Here is a 23,264-nt window from a genome sequence, read left to right on the forward strand (position 1 = left end):
TGCTACGGAAGCTACAGCCAGGGGTCTGAGTGTTGAATGGGTGAAACAGTTGGGGCGTTGGTCCTCGAATTGTTACAAAAGGTATGTGCGGTTGCACATGTTGTGAAGCTGATATCATGTACTCACGCTTCTTGTTTTTGTTTGGTTTTACAGTTTCGCAAGCTTATGAGGCGGGGCGGACTGTGCAGTCGACCCGACACCTGGGAACCAGCGGTCAAAGATCACCGGCTGAGGAGAGAGTGGTGTGGGTCGTGGGCCACTCATAAGTGAGGCGTGCCGCGGACGTCTTCAAAGCAGGTGACATGATTCACATGGCTGGGGAATACGGGTACAGGGTGACCTTCTACGGAAGGGGCGGGCTCTGTATTGACCAGTTTCAAACTTTTATGGAGGGTCTGTTAGGGCGGACAAGGTCACCGCCATCTATAATAATAGTGCATCTTGGGGGCAATGATTTGGTGACCACTGGTCGACGGGTACTTCTTGAGTTGATACTATCCACTGTAAGTTGGTTGGCAAGAAGGGTTCCGGGGTGCACAATTGCATGGTCCCATATGATTCCACAGAAGGTATGGCGGGGGCTAATTCTGTGTCTGCTATAAATCAGTCAGTGAAGAAAGTGAATAACAAGCTTTGTAGACTGTTCCGTACAAGTACATTGCATTCGATTCCTCATGGGTGTATCAGGGGGGACCAGATGTATATAGAAGATGGGGTCCATTTGTCCCAGGTGGGGAATTCTTTACTCATAGGAGACCTCGTAGCCTGGTTAAAGAGTTTGCAGTCATGACCTTTAAGTAGGAGTTTTGTGGGGGGTCCGGATAGCCGGTCAACTATCCGGCCTGTGGCGGTAAGGTCATGATCGGTGAGCAGTAATTGGAAGATCCCTAGAGGTGGGGCGTCACCCATTACGGATGGGAACGCCCGGGGGGAGGCGGCCATTGGCCCCTCAACGGGGAGGCGGTCCCCTCTAAGGAAGGGACGCCGAAAGGGAAGGCGGCCATAGGCCCCTCCCTGGGGAGGAGGGGCAGCAGGGCCTCTCCTGGGAATTTCCCGGGGCCGCGACATCTGCGACGGCAGATGTGGTAAGTTGTGTGGGGTGGGAGGGGGGTCTACGCTACCTTCTAGACACCTCACACGAGTCCTCGGACGACCATTAAGATGGCGTCGAGTTAACGTGGGGCCCCCGTCAAGACAAGGGAAATTGGAAATGGGCACAAAGGTGCAGTCCTCTGTGCGACCGCCCCTCACAAGTGAGGGGGGAGTTCTGGGTTAGGGATCTGACACCGGTTACGACCTTGCCGTTGGCCCGTAATGTTAGGATGTACAATTCAATTTGATGAAATGCATTTGCAGGATGTTTAGTATCGGCTAGGAGAACCTTTGTATTAGAGATGTGTTAAGGTTAGCCAAGAACATCGTAATGTGGAAATGAAATTGTACATGATATGAAACTGTTATTTTAATGTTTTAATTTTGTTTCATATTTTAATAAATAAGGCCGGGAGGGTAACTCCCTCCCGCCTTCCAAAAGTTCAGAACCGTTTCCGTATTCCCATCCTTGGGGATTGTGTTGAGAGGGGGTGGCGGGTATCTCAGCCATATGAGTGGGTGACTCACTGGGTGCATCTGTGATGGACTGTATGAGTGGGTGAATGTGTGTATGGGTATGTTAGTGAGTGAATGTATATCTCAGTGGTACATGTGTGAGTAATTACATATGTGAAAGGAGTATATATATGGCTATAAGTGAGAGATTGTGATTGTGAGAGTGGCTGTATGGATGAGTGTGTGGATGTATCAGTGATTGTATAAGAACGTAAGAAAGTGCTAGTATTTTTATGAGTAATTGAGCTGGTGTGTGTATAACTGCATAGGTGAGTAAATGGCAGTGTGATTAATTATTTGCATGACTGACTAGTTGTGTGAGTACCTCTATGGATGAGTGGCGGTGTGTGAGTGTCTATATAGGTGTATGAGTGCACATGATAGTCCTTTACTGAGTGACCATAAGTATGAGCGACTGTACAGGTGAGTGAGTGGATGTGTGTGTAAACCTAAGAATCAGTGCCTGGGTATATAGTTATTGGTGTTGGAGTGTCTATGATTTTGAGAATGGCAGCCTGTAATTTAGAGTGGGTGTATGAAAGGTTATAGTAGGGTGTGAGAAGATGCATCAAATTAGCACATGGATTATGTCATCAATGATGTCATATGAGATGTCATCAGTGATGTCATCAGGGATGTCACTGACCATGTCATGAGTGATGTAATATGTGATGTCATCAGCAGTGCATTGCTGGGACGTGAGTTATAGTTAGCGAGACTAGATCTTCCGCATACCAGCTCATGCTCATAACACCTTGGTACGGATTGAATTTGGGCTAAACAAACAGCGCTATGAACACTGGATGTCGATTGTTCAGTATTATCGAGGGTCTACGCTGCCACTTCAAACACAATTAATGCAATCTTGAAGGAAATTTTTATGAAAAATAACAACTCGTGGGCCAATGGCCTTTTAACTGCTTGCACTGAATTGCACCTTGACTTGTCCAATTGGCAGGATTTTATTTACCAACATGGAATTTTAAAAACCATTTTAAAGGAACAAGTTAGACTACTATCCAAGGAAGAGGACATGAAGGAACTAGAGTCCTCTAGTAGTAACATCAGTCTACTAGCCAGTTCCTTCCATGATAAACTGAGAGTCAGCCATACCTTGACTCTCCCTTGAACAAGTCGATTTTAAAGCAAATTCTGTCTGTGAGACTGATGGTACTACCTATAAAAGACATCAACAGACATTGGAAAACACTAGAGTCGGTTACTACTTGTACATTGTGCCGTAAGCACGAGGAATCCATGACCCACATGATCTGCTTATGCCATCATTTGAATTATGCACGTCGCACTTTACTAAAACCCCTCTTTTTAAAATATGGGATACACACCTGTCCAGATGCTATGACATTTCTCTTTCAAATGGAGATACCAATGGAATTAGCAAGACTAGTGAAATTTGCACACAAGGTGAAAGAACTACTACACAATGACTCAGTCAAAGACTTGAGACAAACAGTAGTTTTAACCCACGTTTTACTGCTGTAATTATGAGAATGGCTCAGAAATTATTATGTTTCAGATATGTTTATCAGTCTTGTTAAATGAAATGACCATGCTTATTTATGATCGAACCTAAGCAGTTTGTTTTTGTAACAATTTTAATTAATTGAAACAATAAACAAATACATACATACATAGTTAGCTGAACTAACTATGAATGCGGAATTTCTTTGGTTTTGTATGAGGGAAATGTCCAACTAACTATAACGCCTCTGAAACCTATGTTTTTTCAGTTAATTTCTAAGGTTTTTTAAATGCTAATTATTAACTATAACGTTCCTGAAACCTATGGTTTTTTCAGTGAATTTCAAAGGTTTTTCAAATGCTACATTCTAACTATGCCTGCAGAGGTAGGACATATAATGAAAGAAGATACAATGCACAGAAAGAAAGCAAAAGAAGTGGCGAAAGGAGCAACAGAAGTCCACAAAGACGAAGAAAAGTGCAGGAAGAAGCCAGACATGTGCAGAAAGAACCAACAGAGGAGCAGAAAGAGGCCATGTTGCAAAACCATCCTGTGCCCACAACTTTTTTCAGTCGGGTACTGATGGTTACTGACTCTGACTAACCAGGCCTAGAGCGAGTGCTATGCTAAAAGACACTTAGAATACAATGAAAACTCCTACATACACTACGGAACACTATGCTAGGGGATACCCCTGTGATTAGCATGACCTCCTCTGTAAGACCCTAGTACATATCAGGGCAGGGGGATTAAAACTACCTCTTGAAACTCACAATGGGGCACGTTTGCACACTGGTGAAGCAAGTGGGGGCCTGCGGTGACATGTGTGCAAACACGCCCTGTGGCCATTTTAAGGGGGTCATTAGGATGGAGGATTTTCCGCATCCTCCGGGCCGGCGGAAGCCACCGCCGGCCCGGAGGATGCGGAAAATCCTCTGCGGACCCACCAGGACCCACCGCCACATTAGGATGGCTGGTGGGTCATGGTTTAGGTCCGCAGCTTTTCCGCCGCGGCTGGCTTACAACCGCGGCGGAAAAGCACTAAAATGGTGAAGGTGTCTCTTAGACACCTTCAGCCAGATTAGGATGTGCATGGAAACATGCTTTTCTGCGGCGGCTTTTCCGCCGTGGAAAAGCATGTGTAACTGCACTGCAGGGGCCCATTGCGGGCCCCCTAGGTGTAGTGGGGGGTGCACATGGGGGGTACCTATGGTACCCCCCTGCATTTGCGTGCACAATGCAGCAGGCACCGCGCGGTGCCTGCCGCTTTGTGCACGCAAATGCTGTGCATGCATTTTTAACATTGCTGCGGGTGCAGCTTGAAGCTCCACCCGCAGCAATGTTAAAAATAGAGGATGTGACCGCCACCCTGGCGGTCACATCCTAATCTGCACAGAGGGAACGCCGCAGCCCATGCGGACGTTCCCTCATGCTCTGGGGTCGCGGACGGACTCAAGTCCGTCCGCGATCCTAATGACCCCCTAAGTTGGGGGATAAAGTCCCCTTAAATTCAGAGGGTCCTTGGGGGACAACTAACCCAACAGGTATGTCCAGTAAGTGCCACAGACTTGCATTGCAGAGAGGTATAAAATGGAGCATGGCCTGGGACCACCTCTCTGCAACACAGCTCTGTGGTGCTTATTGGAGGTACATAGTGGGCTAGTTGGCCTCCAGGGACCCTCAGGATTAAAAGGGACTTAATTCCCCAACTTAAACATGCCACTGGGCGTGTTTGCCCACGTCGCCTCGGACCCCACCCCCTCTCTTCACCACTGTGCAAACGCACCCCGTGGCATGTTTTAAGTAGGGGGATTAAGTCCCTTTGAATCCTGAGGATCCCTCGGTTGCAACTAGCCCACCAGGTACCTCCAGTAAGCACCACAGAGCTGAGTTGCAGGGAGGTGTAAAAAGAGGCGTGGCCTCGACCACATCTCTGCAACACAGCCCTGTGGAATTTACTGGAAGTACCTGGTGGGCTAGTTGGCCCCCAGGGACCCCAAGTATTGAAGGGGAATTAATTCCCCAATTTAAAACGCACCACAGGGTGCGTTTGCAGAGTGTTTCTGGGAGGGGGCAGGGCCTCTAGCATGTTCACAGTTTTTTCAAATTTATTTTTTGTTAGGAGGGGTCTGTGTTGCCCCACTTCTTTCGGGCCCTGGGGATCCAAATCCCCCAGGGCCTGATCCATTTTTTTAACGAAATTAATGGGAAAGGGGCCGTGTGGCTCCCCTCCCATGGCAAACTCCAGTCCTGGGGATCCCATCCCACAGGTCAAGGTCAAACATTTTTTTTATTAGGAGGGGGAGGCTGCATAGCCCCCCTCCTACAGCCTATATTGGCCCCAGGGCCTGCCTTTATTTATTTTTTTCAGGGGGAGGGGGCCGCGTGGCCCCCCGCCCTTGCCACTTCAGGCCCTGGGCACCCCATCGCTCGGGACCAAACTTTGCATTTTTTTTTCATTTTTATAATGGGGAGAGGGCGCGTGGCCACCCTCCCGGGCCACTCATGGCCTCATGGACCTCATCTTCCATGGCCTGGCCTCTCGTTGGGGACCGTGGGGTGGTCCCCAATTCACCCACAGTCCCTGCCAGCTCCCCACTTCCTGCAGGACCCGGCATTGCTTTTCCACACAGGGAGCTGCTGACATGCAGCTCCCTTGGTGGAAAAGCAATCTGATTTGGTTTTTGGAGGAGAGAGCAGGAAACCTGCTCTCTCTTCCAAAAACCAAACCAGAGTTTGCAATGACAGGGCAGGAGCTGCGAGTCTCCCGGCCTGTCATTGCAAACAGCAGTGTCCTGGGGTGGGCACCCCGAGACACTGCAGGAGCCCGCCCTGGGGGGGGGATCTTTCCCAAGGGCCATCACTTGCTCCTGGAGGGGGGGGCCGTGTGGCCCCCCTCCCAACATTAGCAAAGCCCCAGGGAGGTGGTGGTCCCCGAGGTTTGGGGGTCCATAACAGACCCCCAATTTGCATACTTAGTGCCCCGGGGAGGCGGCTGTCCCCCCCACACAGATCGTTTAAAAAAAAAAAAAAGACCCGGGGATCGGCAGTCTCCAGGGCTGCGGGGGGAGCATGTGCCCCCACAAATATTTTAGAAAAACCCCAGGGGTGGCGGTCCCCGGGGCTTGAGGGGTCTTGGAGGCCCCCCACCTATTTAAAACAAAGCCCCAGCCCTGGGGTTAGGGGGCCCCTTTGAGCCCCACATTATAATAAAAACATTGCCCCCGGGACTTCGCCCACCCCGGGGTTAAATAATACTGAAGAGCGGGAGCCGGCGCTTCGTTTTTTTCATTTTCACGGCCGGATTTGCGCACCTGCACGAATTTGGCCAAATTTTTATTTTTAAATGCTTTTTTCGGTCTTGGGGGTCCTTGTTGGACCCCCTGAGCAGGCCTAAAGGGTCAGGGTGTTTCTACCCTGCTTCCTTTTTTTGTTTTGCACCTTTGTTTTTCTCTTTTCTTGTGCCTCGTTTTTACCGATGCACAAGATGGCTGCCAACACTTCCTGGTTTGAAGTGTTGACAGCCAATTATAGTATGTATATTTATTTGAAATGTAGTGTTGAGGCGCCAAACGTTGATTACATACTCCGTTCAACCACCATTTTAGTAGTTTTCCGCCATTGTTTTTTTTATACCTGTTACTTTCATTTTACCCTGCGCATGTTTTCTCTGCAATCAATGAGATTTCTTGCCACAGACACTAACCTCCGATCTTATCAGACTTGGTCACACGTATACCTAGATACTAACTTGAAGGACGTAAGCCACAGCCATTAGAACGCGTGTTTGTCAAGAAAAAAATATTATTACGATTATGCGTTTATTATGCGTGTTAAATGCATACTAGTTGTAAAAGCATGGGTGGTAAAGCGATATGCGTGCTAATGGTTTTGTGGTGACGATCACGCGTGCTTATGAACCGGGTCTGGGCATGGTGGAGACTAGGGCAGCAGGCGGAGGGCCACGCAGTTCCACTCATACAATATAGAAGTAATATAGGTGTTGGAACTGGCCCTTCTTGGAAGGTCATCCCCAAACATTTTGCTTCTTCCTCCCTTATTTTTCCTGACCCGTGGCTGTTGGCAATAGGAATCTGCGCACTTTACCACCGCTGATCAATGCTAAAGTGCATATGCTCTCTGTGTAAACTGTTAATATGATTGGATATACATGATCGGCATATTTGTATCACCATGAAGTCCCTAGTAAAGTGCAATGGGTGTGCCAGGGCTGGTGATGACAAATGCTACTAGTGGGCCTGCAGCACTGATTGTGCCACCCACATGAGTAGCCCTAAAATGGTATCTCGGGCCTGCCACTGCAGTGCCTGTGTGCAGTCTAGGAACTGCCGTGTCCTCCTGGTCAGTGTCCCCACTGACCAGGCTTAACCCTTCCCTTTTTTGTGCACATTAGTCACCCCTATGGAAGGCCCAAGGTACCCCCCTGGGCTGGGTGCAGTGTATGTGAAAGGTAGAGCAGGTGGTGCAGGTGACATGCTCTGGTAGTGAAAGGCAGCCATTTTCGTTTTTTACTATTGTAAGGCTATCTTGCTCCATAGATTAACATGGGGGATGTTGGCTACAGTGGCTTTCAGCATTTCTTCCCATAGGAACAAGATAGGACATAAGTATCTAGTATCCCTGAATTCAGAATTTAATAACACATCTTTTTGGAAAGGTTGTTTTTAAATCCTGTGTTTGAGAACAGCACTTTTAGAAAGTTGCTGTTCTCTTGTCTGACCCTTCTGTGTGCCTTGGCCTGTTTGTGTATTGACTGTTTGGTTTGAGAGTGACAGGGGCTGGGGATTCCACAGGAGGCTGGCTGAGTCAGCCCTAGGCTGAATGACTGCATTTGCAACCTGAGTGGTGGGAGGAGTTAGCACCTGGGCCTAAATAGGGCTGTGCCTGCCTGCCACAATGCTGGCTCCACCTCCTGCTGGGCAGCTGACGACCCTGCCCCTCACTCTGAAAGGAAAGAAGAAGCCAGGCAAACAAAGTGCTCAAGCAACACCCAGATCTGGTTAAGACCGGGCTCAGGGCCCACTTGCACAAAGAGAACAAAGACTTTTAGGGGTATAAGTACAGGACCCCTGACAACAGAAAATTAGATCATCCTGGAATCAAGAAGGAACCTCTGCCAAGGAGAAAGCTGAATCTGAAGAAGGAAGACTGTCCTGCTGTTGCTCTGCTGGACTGACCTGTCGCTTTGCTGCCAAGGAGAGGGTAAGGACTTTGCTATTGTGCTGTGTCCCCTGTCTTGAAGGAATCTCCAAGGGCCTGAGAAGAGCTGGCTCCCTGTTCTGAAGTCCCAGGAACAAAAGGACTTCACCCCCAACTTCCCTGAACTCTGCTGAGAGAGTTCTGTCCTTCCTAGAGTGCTTGATCCAGATGTGAGTCCTCTGGAAGTTGTACCTGTGCTGGGAAGCTTGAAACTAAGCTTGAGAGACTTTTGCAATTGAAAAGTATTGCATCGCTTGCTGCGGAGTGCGAGAAGTTTCCCGCCGCTACGAAGGTCAAGATCGTTGCAGCACCTGTTGCCGCTGTCAGAGCCGTCGCATCCTTAGTTTGCGGGATGCACCCGATCGGTGCGGGAAGCCTAACATTGCTGCGAGTGTCGTCGCAGAGTCTTTGGGTGAGAACGCCGCACTGCTTGCTTGCGGACTGCATCACGTCGCTGCGAGTGTCGTCGCAGAAACCATCGCGTTGAGGAGCTGCGAGAGAGAATATCACCGCTGGTCCGCGCATCGTCGCCCCAGAGATCGTCGCACCTCCAAAGATCGTCGCATCGTGCCTTTGTGAGAACAAACTTCCTACGGAACCTACGCACCGGAATCCATACAAGTGGACTTCCTCCCCATACAGACCGGATTCGTCGCAACACGCCCGCTGCTGTAGCGGGGCTGTCGCATCGCCTCCCAGGGTCTCAGGAGCAACGTATCGCTTGTTTTCCACCTAACCAGCTTCTGCTTTTGGGACTTTGTCGCAACTAAAAGGTACTGTGAGTAAACGTGACGCAACTGTGAACTTTTCACGCATCTGTGGATTATTTTATCGCAACCTAAAGAACTTACATTACAACCTTAAGAACTCTTTTTGAAACCATATTCTTGAACTGTGTATATTGGATTTTTGTCATTTTTGGTCTTGTGTAGTTTAGATTAAATACCTTTATTTTTCTAAACTGTTGTGGAGTCAGTTTGTGGTGTTTTCACTGTGTTACTGTGAGTGTTGGTACAAATACTTTACACATTGCCTCCTGAATAGCCTTGACTGCTCGTACCAAGCTACCTAGAGGGTGAGCAGGGGTTATCTCAGAGGGTTTCCTCCTTACCCTGACTTGAAGCAAGGGTCCCTATTTGGACAGTGGTACCTACCTCTGCCAACTAGAGACTCCCAGTTCTAACAATGGGATTTTTAAAAGTAAAAAAAAATGATTTCATAATTATCCTAGATTAAGTCTTTTGTTAGTATGTTCATTAAATACATGAATATATGTTTTTAAACAATTAAAAACATTTGCGTGTTTCGCATACAGGGCGCCTTACATGACGTCACACGGAAGCTTTGATGCGACAATTAACGTCAAAGCGTATTCGTAGTATATGCTGAGAATGATTAGCAGTACAAACTATGGTGCAATCACTCTCTCACTGTCAAATCAGAGCACAGGGCACGCTATGAGAATGGTTAGAAGTGGTCAGTCATTGGAGATCCAATTCAAGCATGTGGCTTATCCACAGTATCATAATGTTATTTTTTAACCTGTCTAGTTTGAGGTTTGCATGAAACACTATGCTATAGGCAGATATGGATGTTTAGACAGCGGTTATGTCCATGAAGCTTGGTTATTACCATTTACATATAGGTGCCTGATGGAGGGAAAAGAAGTCTATCTGAATGGCGATGATTGCACAATAGCAGCAGATCACTGCCTAATTTGTAGACACATACAATTGCATGGCTCCTGTAAACAAGATGCGCCTAATTTGGACTGAGTTTGGAAAGGTAGTCCGACACCTGCTATTATAACAACGTTCAGTTTACTGGAAACTGGAGTTATTTACTTTGAAATAGTAGAGATTGTTGTGCAATGTTAGCAGGCATCGCTTACATGATTACGGTAACTGAGCATGTGGTTTGATTAAAAAAAAGTTGTGATAGCTCCTCTGCCTGGGAAGCTGGATGTATCCATCTGGCTGTCGATTTCGACCTTGAAAGCAGAGTCAACCAAATGAGTCGTATAAGAGCGCTATTTTCTCAAAAAGAGGTCGCTGTTATATCTGCTACAGAAACATTTGTCCTTCATGTAGCCAATACCCGCACAGAAGTGCATAATTTATTAAATACAGACGTGCTCTTGAATTTTGGGGAGTTAATTTAGAGTATCTTTAATGTGTCCTTGACTATGGGGTTACCTTGCTTTTTTTAAAGTTAGCAGCAGTGGCCTTGTGACCTCTGTAGAAAGTATATTTGGTGTCTTGTTGGTCTTTTTCCATTCGATTTTTTTCAGCATCTTTGGTGGATTCTTCTTAATTCTCACATTAGTTGCCGGTCTGCTTGTATTTATTTGTTTACTTAAATATGGATGCACATCTTGCAGCAGACGAGAATATGTCCCTGTTGTTGCTGGTCCTGAACCGAATGCTTAGTTATTACGGAGTGCTGCCACTGGCTACATTGAGTGCAGCTTATGGATTATCATTTAGATTCTCCTTTTTCACATGCGTTCAACCTGTGTTCCATTGCCTGAGCTGCGATTTCGACTGGGCCCTGGATTTGTGCCTCTGCAGTACGGTGTCTCCCAATGCAGATTATGATCAGCTGATGAGCCCCTTAGTTGCTCATGAATTGCTCTGTTCGGGTGGCGGGATTATGGCCTTAGCAGCGATACATGGAATAATGGGACGTTGGAATGTTTTTGCAGCGGTGCCTGACTTCTTGGCACACAGTTACATTGAAGATGACCCGAGTTTTCCTCTGATGGTGATAGAGGCTCCGGTTGTTGTGGAACATGTATGTCCATTTCCACTACTGAATTGGATGGCTGAAATGTTTTCAGATGAGAACAATAATTTCCTCTTGGAGGCTGTTGCTACATACTGTGCTACACGCTGTTGGATTAAGACTCTTTGATTTTTCAACGTATTATTTATTATTTAGCTACTGCTTTCTATCAAAGAGCGAATAATTTTTTGGGGAAATGTGAACTTGACTCTGCTTTTTAGGCCTGGACTCTGCGTTTCTAATTCTCCCACGTTTATATCACGTGCTTCAATTAAGGAAGGGTGCTGTGAGGCTGAGCCTTGCAGTCACACCCTTTTAAGTTAGCATGTGTTTACTAGAAGCTTACATGCTATTTTTGTTTTCCTGCTCTGCTTTGCACATAACAGGCACTTTTGATATTAATTAGAGAACGCTGAGTATTTTGGTTTATATGAGATCAATTTGGTATGCTAGATTTGTTAACTGCCTCGCTAGTTTTGTGTGTATAGTGAGAGCATGGAACATCAAGGTTATCTTGAATACTGTGTCTTTTATTCAGAATGATCCTCGCACGTTCAAGCCATAACACATATGCAGCTGTAGCCACCTCTGATACTTGCACGTTTCATAATGCATTGTGGAGGCAAAGTTACACACAGTTGGAGAAAATTTGTATCTTGACAGTTTGTGGAGCACTGAATGTGATACACTACTGCTGACTACCAGAGGTATGGGTCTGTCCATGTAATCCTATGAGACTTTGTGTAGGTATAAACTAATCTTTTAGGTAGGGAGGGTGAAATGTAGGTATATTTTTAATTCGTTTACCTTTAACATTATGGGATGCTTTTTCCGTTTGTATTTGATAGAATCGTAAGAATGCTGACAACCTTGTTTCTGATAATATGATAAACATTTCAAAGTTGCACGTGTCTTTATTTACATCTTGTTTTGGACTGGTGTAAGACTATAATGATAGAGTGCTCTTGTTATCCAGTTTACTTCATGTAATTTAAGTCGCATGTTCTGGGTTGACTAGTTATTGGTGTTTTTGCTCTAGGGCGAAGAACCAATGAGTGACTGATTTCTAGTCTGGTAGGGGGTTTGTGTAGTAAGGTGGGTTTTGCATAGTTCTGTGTATGAGCTGAATTCCTGGAAGAGTAGTTACAACAAAAAGGCTCGATAAAGGGCTTGCACTTTGAATATGAATATAAAATAGAAGAATAGTTGATAATCACAGCTAAGGAATGCAGTGATTAGATGTGTGTTTGTGTGGATGATGTGTAGATTGAGTGGAAGATGAAAAACGTGAAAAATAAGAAAGGCTGGAGAGACGCAAACTACCCACTGCATTGTCAGTGAAGTGGATCTTTGAATTTCCAGGTCATTACACAGATAGGGATCCTGTAGTGAGAGCAAGAGAAACTAGTACTACATCTAAGGAAGAAAGCTATTGCATAAAGTACACACAGTTCGGCAGATTTACAAGCTTGTGGGAAAAATGATGCAAAAGTGGTGCAATGGGCCTGTAAACCTGCCCCAGTGTGTGGTAGAAAAGACGCAAGAAAGGACAGAAGTGTGCAAATTAACCACTGCTATTCATGGGTCGTAGTTACCAAGAAGGCTGAATAAATGGCCTGCACTTTGAATTTGAATTAACAAAGAATAATTGATAAGCTCAGCGAAGAATGGTAGGAAGTAGGTGTGTGTATTTGCGGTTGTTGCATTGATTGAGTGGAAGATGACTAAGGTAAAAAATTAGAGAGGTTGCAGAGATGCCAACTTTCCATTTCTTTGTAAAGGAAGAGGGTGTTTAGTTTTCCAGTGCACATATATATTCACTGAAAAAACCATAGGTTTCAGCCATGTTATAGTTAGGAATTAGCATTTAAAAAACCTTGGAAATTCACTGAAAAAACCATAGGTTTCATACATGTTATAGTTAGCTGGACATTACACTTATACAAAACCTTTGAAAGTTCAGCTGACTATAACTCGCGTGCCCACAATGCACTGTTGATGACGTCACATATAACATCACTCATGACATGGTCAGTGACATCACTCATGACATCACTCATGACATCTCAAATAACATCACAGCTGCATGCTGATTGGCTGTCAACTGTCTGTCAACACTCCAAACCAGAAAGCGTTGGCAGCAATCTTGTGCGTCGCTAGAACCGAGTCACAAGACAACATTAAAACAAAGTTGAGAAATAAGGAAAGGGGGCAGGGTAGAAACATCCTGACCCTCTAGGCTTGCTCAGGGGGTCGTACATGATTCTTTAGGCTCGATTTGTTTTTTAAATAAAAAATCGCGGGGTACGCATATGGTATTCGTACGTGGTGGAAAATCGAAAAAAAACTAGAAGTCTGTTTTATTCTTAATTAGTTCCCGGGGTGGGTAAATCCCGGGGGCAATTTTTTTCCATAATGGGGGGCTTGTAAGGTGCCCGAGCTCCGGGGAACGCCACCACCCTGTGGTTTTATTTTGAAGTATGTGGTGGGGGTTTACTGTAGCCCTTTCCGCAGCCCCGGGGACCGCCACCTCCTCGGGGCTTTTTTAATTATTTTTTTTAAAGTATGTTTTCAGCCCCCTCTACGCGTACAGAAACTGTACGGAAAACCGTACAATTACGAACACGAGCTGCATGTTGATTGGATGTACACCTAGGAGCGCCCTCTTGGTTTTTTTCAAAATTAATATAACAGCAGTTGCTCCCCTATGTCCCTTGTCGCTGTTGAAGAAGGTTGCTATTTGGATACCCGGGGTTGCATGATTGAGGAATCTACACCCAGCACAAACATACCTTCGACACTTTTTAGGAGATGTACCATATATAATATGGAGAATCCCGTTTTTAGAGCAGTGCACCACCCAGAATGGTTTTGACATTACCTGTGTATGGGAGTGGTGTTATTTACATTAAGCAAACACTTTTAAGGTTTCTCACAGGCGCTCGCGCCCGATTTGACTAGTCTAAGATGGCCACCGTGGCCGGCACCGTGGTCACATGACATGAACTCAGGGGCAGTGACCTGCTGAACACTTGTATTTCAACGCGCGCTGGCGATGTAGCTGCAAGGTGGAGGAAAAGCGTCTTCCCAATGGTATTACGGTGAGGCTAGCTATCGATATCCGGGGAATGGCAGGTACTGAGCATTAGATTGTTACTGGTCCGACTGTTCGTAATTCTCTCAACAGAGGGCCAAGAGTACTTTTCTGACGAGGCGAGCAGGGCAACATACGGGGACCCGTGTGTTCACGAAGGTAGCCGGGCTCGGGCTGCTTTTGGCTTCCTGCAGCAAGTTTGACAGTGGGCTTTGAGCGTTCCCCTGCCGAGCGAACAAGCGGGGATCTTTCTGTTTACAAAGGCAGGGGGGTTGTAGATGGTACTACAGAAGGTGACTAATTGATTAGGGGCCATGTGTTACACAGTGACATATTGGTCTTTGTGATTCTGATGACGATGTATTTGACAAATTTGTGTACTCTCTTTCCAACAGAAAACTTAAGATTAAGTGAAGGGAAAAACTCACTATTGGAGTACCCTGGTACCTTTATGATACTGGAGCGGCTGGTATGACTAACTTGGCTGACTCTGGGTAACATTGCTTATACACCATCTTTTGTACATACGAATTGCTAACCATGGGTGTACATGTTTTCAACCATGTTCGTTCACTTGTTCTTCCTTGGCAGTGCACACAGAACTAGTGTCCAAAAGTGGAGTGGCAGCATATGAGTGCAGCCCTGATGAAACTGCTTAAGTTGTTATAGCAGGGAAACATGTCGGCACTGGCATTAGGTAATGGTATGCATGACTAGCTACCAGCCTTTTTAACAAAAACACCATATAATCACCTCCCTATGAATAAAGTTGGTTAAGGGAACTGTGTGCTGTGTTTTTAGGCACTTGTTTATGTTTGTGTTTGTCACCAGCAGAGACTTCTGCTTTCCACTGTTTGTCACAATTTTTGTTGTTTGTTTTGGACACGTCTTTTCTTTCTTCTTATTTTCTTTGAGAAGCAAGTGACTACCGATGATGAGACAGGGGCTTGTCTGGAAATTACATACCAGTTACCCCGTTGGTGGTGTTTCCGTGAGGAGTCACTTGTTTCTCGCACATTTTTTCTATTAAAAATTCAGTCCAACACTAGTGTGTGGACTTTTTGCGACCAACTCTTTTGGGTCACAATATTTGTTGTTCTGTGGTACTGTCGGGGAGAACAGGTTTGTCTTTTAACGTGGGCGGAGTACAGTGCATCATCTCCTTATAAATTGTATAAGAGAGTGATTGGTAGCAGTATATTTTGACTGCCCCATCTTTACTGTCAACATTCCAAACCAGGAAGTGTTGGCAGCCATCTTCTGCCTCGGTACAACCGAGGTACAAGAAAACAGTAAAACAAAGTTGAAAAATAAGGAAAGGGGGCAGGGTAGAAACATCCTGACCCTCTAGGCCTGCTGAGGGGGTCACACATGGATGTTTAGGCCCAATTTATTTATTTTTTTAAATAAAAAATTGCGGCGTACGCGTATTGTACATGTACAGGAAGGCAAAGGAAAAAAACTGAAGTCAGTTTTATTCTTCATTCGCTCCCGGGGGTAATTTTTTTCCATAATGGGTGGCTTGTAAGGCCCTCCGAGCACTGGGGAACGCCACCCCCCCCCCGGAGTTTTATTTTGAAGTATGTGGGGGGCTCACGGCCCTCCGACATGCCCCGGGGACCGCCACCTTCCTGGGGCAGTAATATTTAAAATAGGGGGTTCGGTGACAGCACGGACCTCCCAGTCCCGGGGACCAGCACCTCTCGGGGCTTTTTAATGTTGGGAGGGCGTTGCGCGTCCTCCGTCCTGGAGCTCTTGATGGCTCTGGGGACCACCATCTCTCAGAGCTGGCTCCTGCAGTGTCCCGGGGTGCCTACCCCTGGGACACTGCTGTTTGCAATGGTAGGGCGGAGCGTCGCAGCTCCCACTTTAGCACAGCAAACCGGTTTCCTATTTGAAAGAGAAAGCAAGTTAATCTGCTGTCTCTTTCAATTAGGAAAGCAGATTGCTTTTCGTTAGAGAGAGCAGCATATAAACTGCTCTCTCTGACAAAGCAATGCCGGCTCTCGAATGACGCGGGGAGCCGGCTGGGACCGTGGGGGTATTGGTGTTCCCCACACGGCCCCTAATGTTATTTTTTGAGTCCCGGGGGATGGGGTCCCTTTGCAGCTCCTTAAACATTTGTACATATAATTTCTGCAAAATATTTTTTGTTTTGAGGAACAGAGTATTACCCTAGTGACTGTGTCATCCATGTATCTTTTTAACTTTTTCTTTATTTGAATTCCGCTTTATTTACAGTATTTTTCTACCTCTCATCACAATGAGTTCCACAGCGTAGCATCCATTGCAGTGTTCTTAGCCTTTTTGTTCTTTTGCTGACTTACCAGTTTGTGTTCAAGATTCGGTGTTCTATTTGTGTAGCTTTCCATTGTGTATATTTTGTGCAGCCTTCTTTTGTGTATCTTCTTTTGTATCTGACTTTTTTTATTCAGTGCTTCATCCAGTGTTCTGAATATAGCAGTACATCTGTAGACATGTAGTTTACTCCTTTCCTTTGCCTCCCTTCACCCTAAGTGACAACATAATGGGGTGAGTCACACTAAGGCACTGCTGTTTTAAGTTTGCAACAAAGTAGGTAGGATACGGATTAAGAAACCCAGTCTCCACCACTGTTGGACCCTTCTGGCCCTTGTTGCCACCTAATTTGCTATGTCTTAAGTATTTAATATTTGCACTTGACCGTGGTCCTCCTACAGTGTATTTTCATCATAGTTCAAGTACATACAATCCATCATTTTATCTGTTCATGCCCATTCTGTGTGGTGGTACCGTCAGCATTTATTGCACATTATAGAATACCTTGAGTGCACCCACCCTCAAAACGTCTCCATTGGCCATTGTACATGGAAACCTTGGACCACCCTTTCCATCCATTCTTGCATCCTGAGATGTAACCTGTTACCTGTGTTCTTCATCTCCTACTTTGCCGTTTTAAATATTCAAATCTTCTTGGAAAGACATTACTAATCCTTATCATTGAAAACGTTGTAAGTTTCTGAAATCATTTTATATGCGAGTTGTGTATGTTATCCTAATACCCAACATTCCAATGACATGCTTTGTACTATTATGTAATGTGCTTTAATTGCAGTGTTCTATGTTGTTTTGGTTTGTATGTCCTGACAATCAAAGGTAACATATTCCTGTATATTGTAAATAAAGCACTTGACACAATGCAGAGTGACGTGTATTTATTGTATTTAACCCTTTCGCTGCGGCGGCTATTCCGCTGCAGCGCTAACGGGGTGGGGGGCCGCGCAGCGGCCGCATGCTGGTGACAGAACCGCTCCGTCACCAGCCGCGGTTGAGCTATGCTGGTGACGGAGCGGTTCCATCATGACTCGCCCCGCTCATTAGAACGGCCGCGCAGGTGCGAAATCAGCGCCGCGCAGGCACGGCGGCCGGGCCATGACGGAACCGCTCCGTCATCAGCACAGCCCAACTGTAGCTGATGACGGAGCAGTTCTGTCATCAGCAGGGGAGGGGTTAATTTTCGAATGTTTTCAAAATAATATACACTCATGTACAAAATATTGTTGCTTCATAAAATTAAGTGTTTAGGTTTTTGTACAAGGAGGTGCAACATAAGAAATTCAGTATGGAAAATCAACAATACAATTTTAAGATGGTTTTGAAATTAATATTAGTGTCATAGAAGAGCTGAAGATACTTTTTGTAAGTAGCGATTGTTAGACCTGGCACCTTGGCGTGAGTCTCCCTTCCACTTTTTGCTGATGTGCCTCAGATGTTTTGCTATTCGCTGCTCAGGGCAGTGCGCCACGGCCAATCCGTGCCGCAGTGCAAGTGCTCCCAATAAAGTGTATACATGTAATTGATTTCCATGATTGGCTTATTGGATTTACTGTCAGTCCCCAGTAAAGTGCACAGGAGTGCCAGGGCTTGTAAATACTGATACGGCTCGTGGGCCTGCAGCGCGGGTTGCGCCACCCACAGAAGGCGCCTTGTAAAATGTGTCTAAGGTCTGCCATTGCAGAACCTGCGTGCAGTCTGGTACTGTCATGCCGGCTGGGTAAGTGCACACACTTGCCAGCCTCTAACCCTTCCCTTTACTTCATATCAGTGACCCCTTTGGTAGGCCCATGGGCAGGGTGCGTTGTAAGCATAAGGTAGGACAAGCCCTGATGTGCGTGGCATGTCCTAATAGTGAATTACAGCCATTCTCGTTTTTCACTATTGCAAGGCTACCTGTTCTCTTAGGCCTGAATGGGCTGCAGGAATATTACACTCTATAATCCCAGTAGACTCAGGGAACAGGATAGGAAGTCAAGTTTAGTATGCCTGAACTCAGAATAATAAAATACTTCTTTTAGTAAAGTTTATTTTAATATCCTGTGTTTGCAAATGCTACTTTTAGAAAGTTATTTACAACAAGGGGTGGTGAGGAACAGAGTCTCTGAATTAAGCAGAAAGCTCTCACCCAGTCAAGAGATCAGGGCTAGATCCAACACCGTTTTTTAGCTCACTGCACCATCCCAGTTTCAGAACCTGGCTGTATGCAAATTAGTCTGTTCCTGTCCCAGTGCATGATGGGAACAGGGCAAACCAAACTACAGAAGCCAATTCTTACACTGGGAAGGAAACAAGCTCCCGGGGACCGGTTTCTGGCATTACAGCCGTCTTCGGCCCGGTTTGCTTGAATCCTGATGGTGCAATGAGCAAGGGTCTCACATCTGAGAATACCCTTCCACGCTTAGGGTGGACAAAAATATTTACAACAAGGGGTGGTGAGGAACAGAGTCTCTGAATTAAGCAGAAAGCTCTCACCCAGTCAAGAGATCAGGGCTAGATCCAACACAGTTTTTTAGCTCACTGCACCATCCCAGTTTCAGAACCTGGCTGTATGCAAATTAGTCTGTTCCTGTCCCAGTGCATGATGGGAACAGGGCAAACCAAACTACAGAAGCCAATTCTTACACTGGGAAGGAAACAAGCTCCCGGGGACCGGTTTCTGGCATTACAGCCGTCTTTGGCCCGGTTTGCTTGAATCCTGATGGTGCAATGAGCAAGGGTCTCACATCTGAGAATACCCTTCCACGCTTAGGGTGGACAAAAATATTTACAACAAGGGGTGGTGAGGAACAGAGTCTCTGAATTAAGCAGAAAGCTCTCACCCAGTCAAGAGATCAGGGCTAGATCCAACACCGTTTTTTAGCTCACTGCACCATCCCAGTTTCAGAACCTGGCTGTATGCAAATTAGTCTGTTCCTGCCCCAGTGCATGATGGGAACAGGGCAAACCAAACTACAGAAGCCAATTCTTACACTGGGAAGGAAACAAGCTCCCGGGGACCGGTTTCTGGCATTACAGCCGTCTTCGGCCCGGTTTGCTTGAATCCTGATGGTGCAATGAGCAAGGGTCTCACATCTGAGAATACCCTTCCACGCTTAGGGTGGACAAAAATATTTACAACAAGGGGTGGTGAGGAACAGAGTCTCTGAATTAAGCAGAAAGCTCTCACCCAGTCAAGAGATCAGGGCTAGATCCAACACCGTTTTTTAGCTCACTGCACCATCCCAGTTTCAGAACCTGGCTGTATGCAAATTAGTCTGTTCCTGTCCCAGTGCATGATGGGAACAGGGCAAACCAAACTACAGAAGCCAATTCTTACACTGGGAAGGAAACAAGCTCCCGGGGACCGGTTTCTGGCATTACAGCCGTCTTCGGCCCGGTTTGCTTGAATCCTGATGGTGCAATGAGCAAGGGTCTCACATCTGAGAATACCCTTCCACGCTTAGGGTGGACAAAAATATTTACAACAAGGGGTGGTGAGGAACAGAGTCTCTGAATTAAGCAGAAAGCTCTCACCCAGTCAAGAGATCAGGGCTAGATCCAACACCGTTTTTTAGCTCACTGCACCATCCCAGTTTCAGAACCTGGCTGTATGCAAATTAGTCTGTTCCTGTCCCAGTGCATGATGGGAACAGGGCAAACCAAACTACAGAAGCCAATTCTTACACTGGGAAGGAAACAAGCTCCCGGGGACCGGTTTCTGGCATTACAGCCGTCTTCGGCCCGGTTTGCTTGAATCCTGATGGTGCAATGAGCAAGGGTCTCACATCTGAGAATACCCTTCCACGCTTAGGGTGGACAAAAATATTTACAACAAGGGGTGGTGAGGAACAGAGTCTCTGAATTAAGCAGAAAGCTCTCACCCAGTCAAGAGATCAGGGCTAGATCCAACACCGTTTTTTAGCTCACTGCACCATCCCAGTTTCAGAACCTGGCTGTATGCAAATTAGTCTGTTCCTGTCCCAGTGCATGATGGGAACAGGGCAAACCAAACTACAGAAGCCAATTCTTACACTGGGAAGGAAACAAGCTCCCGGGGACCGGTTTCTGGCATTACAGCCGTCTTCGGCCCGGTTTGCTTGAATCCTGATGGTGCAATGAGCAAGGGTCTCACATCTGAGAATACCCTTCCACGCTTAGGGTGGACAAAAATATTTACAACAAGGGGTGGTGAGGAACAGAGTCTCTGAATTAAGCAGAAAGCTCTCACCCAGTCAAGAGATCAGGGCTAGATCCAACACCGTTTTTTAGCTCACTGCACCATCCCAGTTTCAGAACCTGGCTGTATGCAAATTAGTCTGTTCCTGTCCCAGTGCATGATGGGAACAGGGCAAACCAAACTACAGAAGCCAATTCTTACACTGGGAAGGAAACAAGCTCCCGGGGACCGGTTTCTGGCATTACAGCCGTCTTCGGCCCGGTTTGCTTGAATCCTGATGGTGCAATGAGCAAGGGTCTCACATCTGAGAATACCCTTCCACGCTTAGGGTGGACAAAAATATTTACAACAAGGGGTGGTGAGGAACAGAGTCTCTGAATTAAGCAGAAAGCTCTCACCCAGTCAAGAGATCAGGGCTAGATCCAACACCGTTTTTTAGCTCACTGCACCATCCCAGTTTCAGAACCTGGCTGTATGCAAATTAGTCTGTTCCTGTCCCAGTGCATGATGGGAACAGGGCAAACCAAACTACAGAAGCCAATTCTTACACTGGGAAGGAAACAAGCTCCCGGGGACCGGTTTCTGGCATTACAGCCGTCTTCGGCCCGGTTTGCTTGAATCCTGATGGTGCAATGAGCAAGGGTCTCACATCTGAGAATACCCTTCCACGCTTAGGGTGGACAAAAATATTTACAACAAGGGGTGGTGAGGAACAGAGTCTCTGAATTAAGCAGAAAGCTCTCACCCAGTCAAGAGATCAGGGCTAGATCCAACACCGTTTTTTAGCTCACTGCACCATCCCAGTTTCAGAACCTGGCTGTATGCAAATTAGTCTGTTCCTGCCCCAGTGCATGATGGGAACAGGGCAAACCAAACTACAGAAGCCAATTCTTACACTGGGAAGGAAACAAGCTCCCGGGGACCGGTTTCTGGCATTACAGCCGTCTTCGGCCCGGTTTGCTTGAATCCTGATGATGCAATGAGCAAGGGTCTCACATCTGAGAATACCCTTCCACGCTTAGGGTGGACAAAAATATTTACAACAAGGGGTGGTGAGGAACAGAGTCTCTGAATTAAGCAGAAAGCTCTCACCCAGTCAAGAGATCAGGGCTAGATCCAACACCGTTTTTTAGCTCACTGCACCATCCCAGTTTCAGAACCTGGCTGTATGCAAATTAGTCTGTTCCTGTCCCAGTGCATGATGGGAACAGGGCAAACCAAACTACAGAAGCCAATTCTTACACTGGGAAGGAAACAAGCTCCCGGGGACCGGTTTCTGGCATTACAGCCGTCTTCGGCCCGGTTTGCTTGAATCCTGATGGTGCAATGAGCAAGGGTCTCACATCTGAGAATACCCTTCCACGCTTAGGGTGGACAAAAATATTTACAACAAGGGGTGGTGAGGAACAGAGTCTCTGAATTAAGCAGAAAGCTCTCACCCAGTCAAGAGATCAGGGCTAGATCCAACACCGTTTTTTAGCTCACTGCACCATCCCAGTTTCAGAACCTGGCTGTATGCAAATTAGTCTGTTCCTGTCCCAGTGCATGATGGGAACAGGGCAAACCAAACTACAGAAGCCAATTCTTACACTGGGAAGGAAACAAGCTCCCGGGGACCGGTTTCTGGCATTACAGCCGTCTTCGGCCCGGTTTGCTTGAATCCTGATGGTGCAATGAGCAAGGGTCTCACATCTGAGAATACCCTTCCACGCTTAGGGTGGACAAAAATATTTACAACAAGGGGTGGTGAGGAACAGAGTCTCTGAATTAAGCAGAAAGCTCTCACCCAGTCAAGAGATCAGGGCTAGATCCAACACCGTTTTTTAGCTCACTGCACCATCCCAGTTTCAGAACCTGGCTGTATGCAAATTAGTCTGTTCCTGCCCCAGTGCATGATGGGAACAGGGCAAACCAAACTACAGAAGCCAATTCTTACACTGGGAAGGAAACAAGCTCCCGGGGACCAGTTTCTGGCATTACAGCCGTCTTCGGCCCGGTTTGCTTGAATCCTGATGGTGCAATGAGCAAGGGTCTCACATCTGAGAATACCCTTCCACGCTTAGGGTGGACAAAAATATTTACAACAAGGGGTGGTGAGGAACAGAGTCTCTGAATTAAGCAGAAAGCTCTCACCCAGTCAAGAGATCAGGGCTAGATCCAACACCGTTTTTTAGCTCACTGCACCATCCCAGTTTCAGAACCTGGCTGTATGCAAATTAGTCTGTTCCTGTCCCAGTGCATGATGGGAACAGGGCAAACCAAACTACAGAAGCCAATTCTTACACTGGGAAGGAAACAAGCTCCCGGGGACCGGTTTCTGGCATTACAGCCGTCTTCGGCCCGGTTTGCTTGAATCCTGATGGTGCAATGAGCAAGGGTCTCACATCTGAGAATACCCTTCCACGCTTAGGGTGGACAAAAATATTTACAACAAGGGGTGGTGAGGAACAGAGTCTCTGAATTAAGCAGAAAGCTCTCACCCAGTCAAGAGATCAGGGCTAGATCCAACACCGTTTTTTAGCTCACTGCACCATCCCAGTTTCAGAACCTGGCTGTATGCAAATTAGTCTGTTCCTGTCCCAGTGCATGATGGGAACAGGGCA

Source organism: Lissotriton vulgaris, chromosome 3_1 (assembly GCF_964263255.1).
Source record: "Lissotriton vulgaris chromosome 3_1, aLisVul1.2, whole genome shotgun sequence".
Classification (NCBI taxonomy): domain Eukaryota; kingdom Metazoa; phylum Chordata; class Amphibia; order Caudata; family Salamandridae; genus Lissotriton; species Lissotriton vulgaris.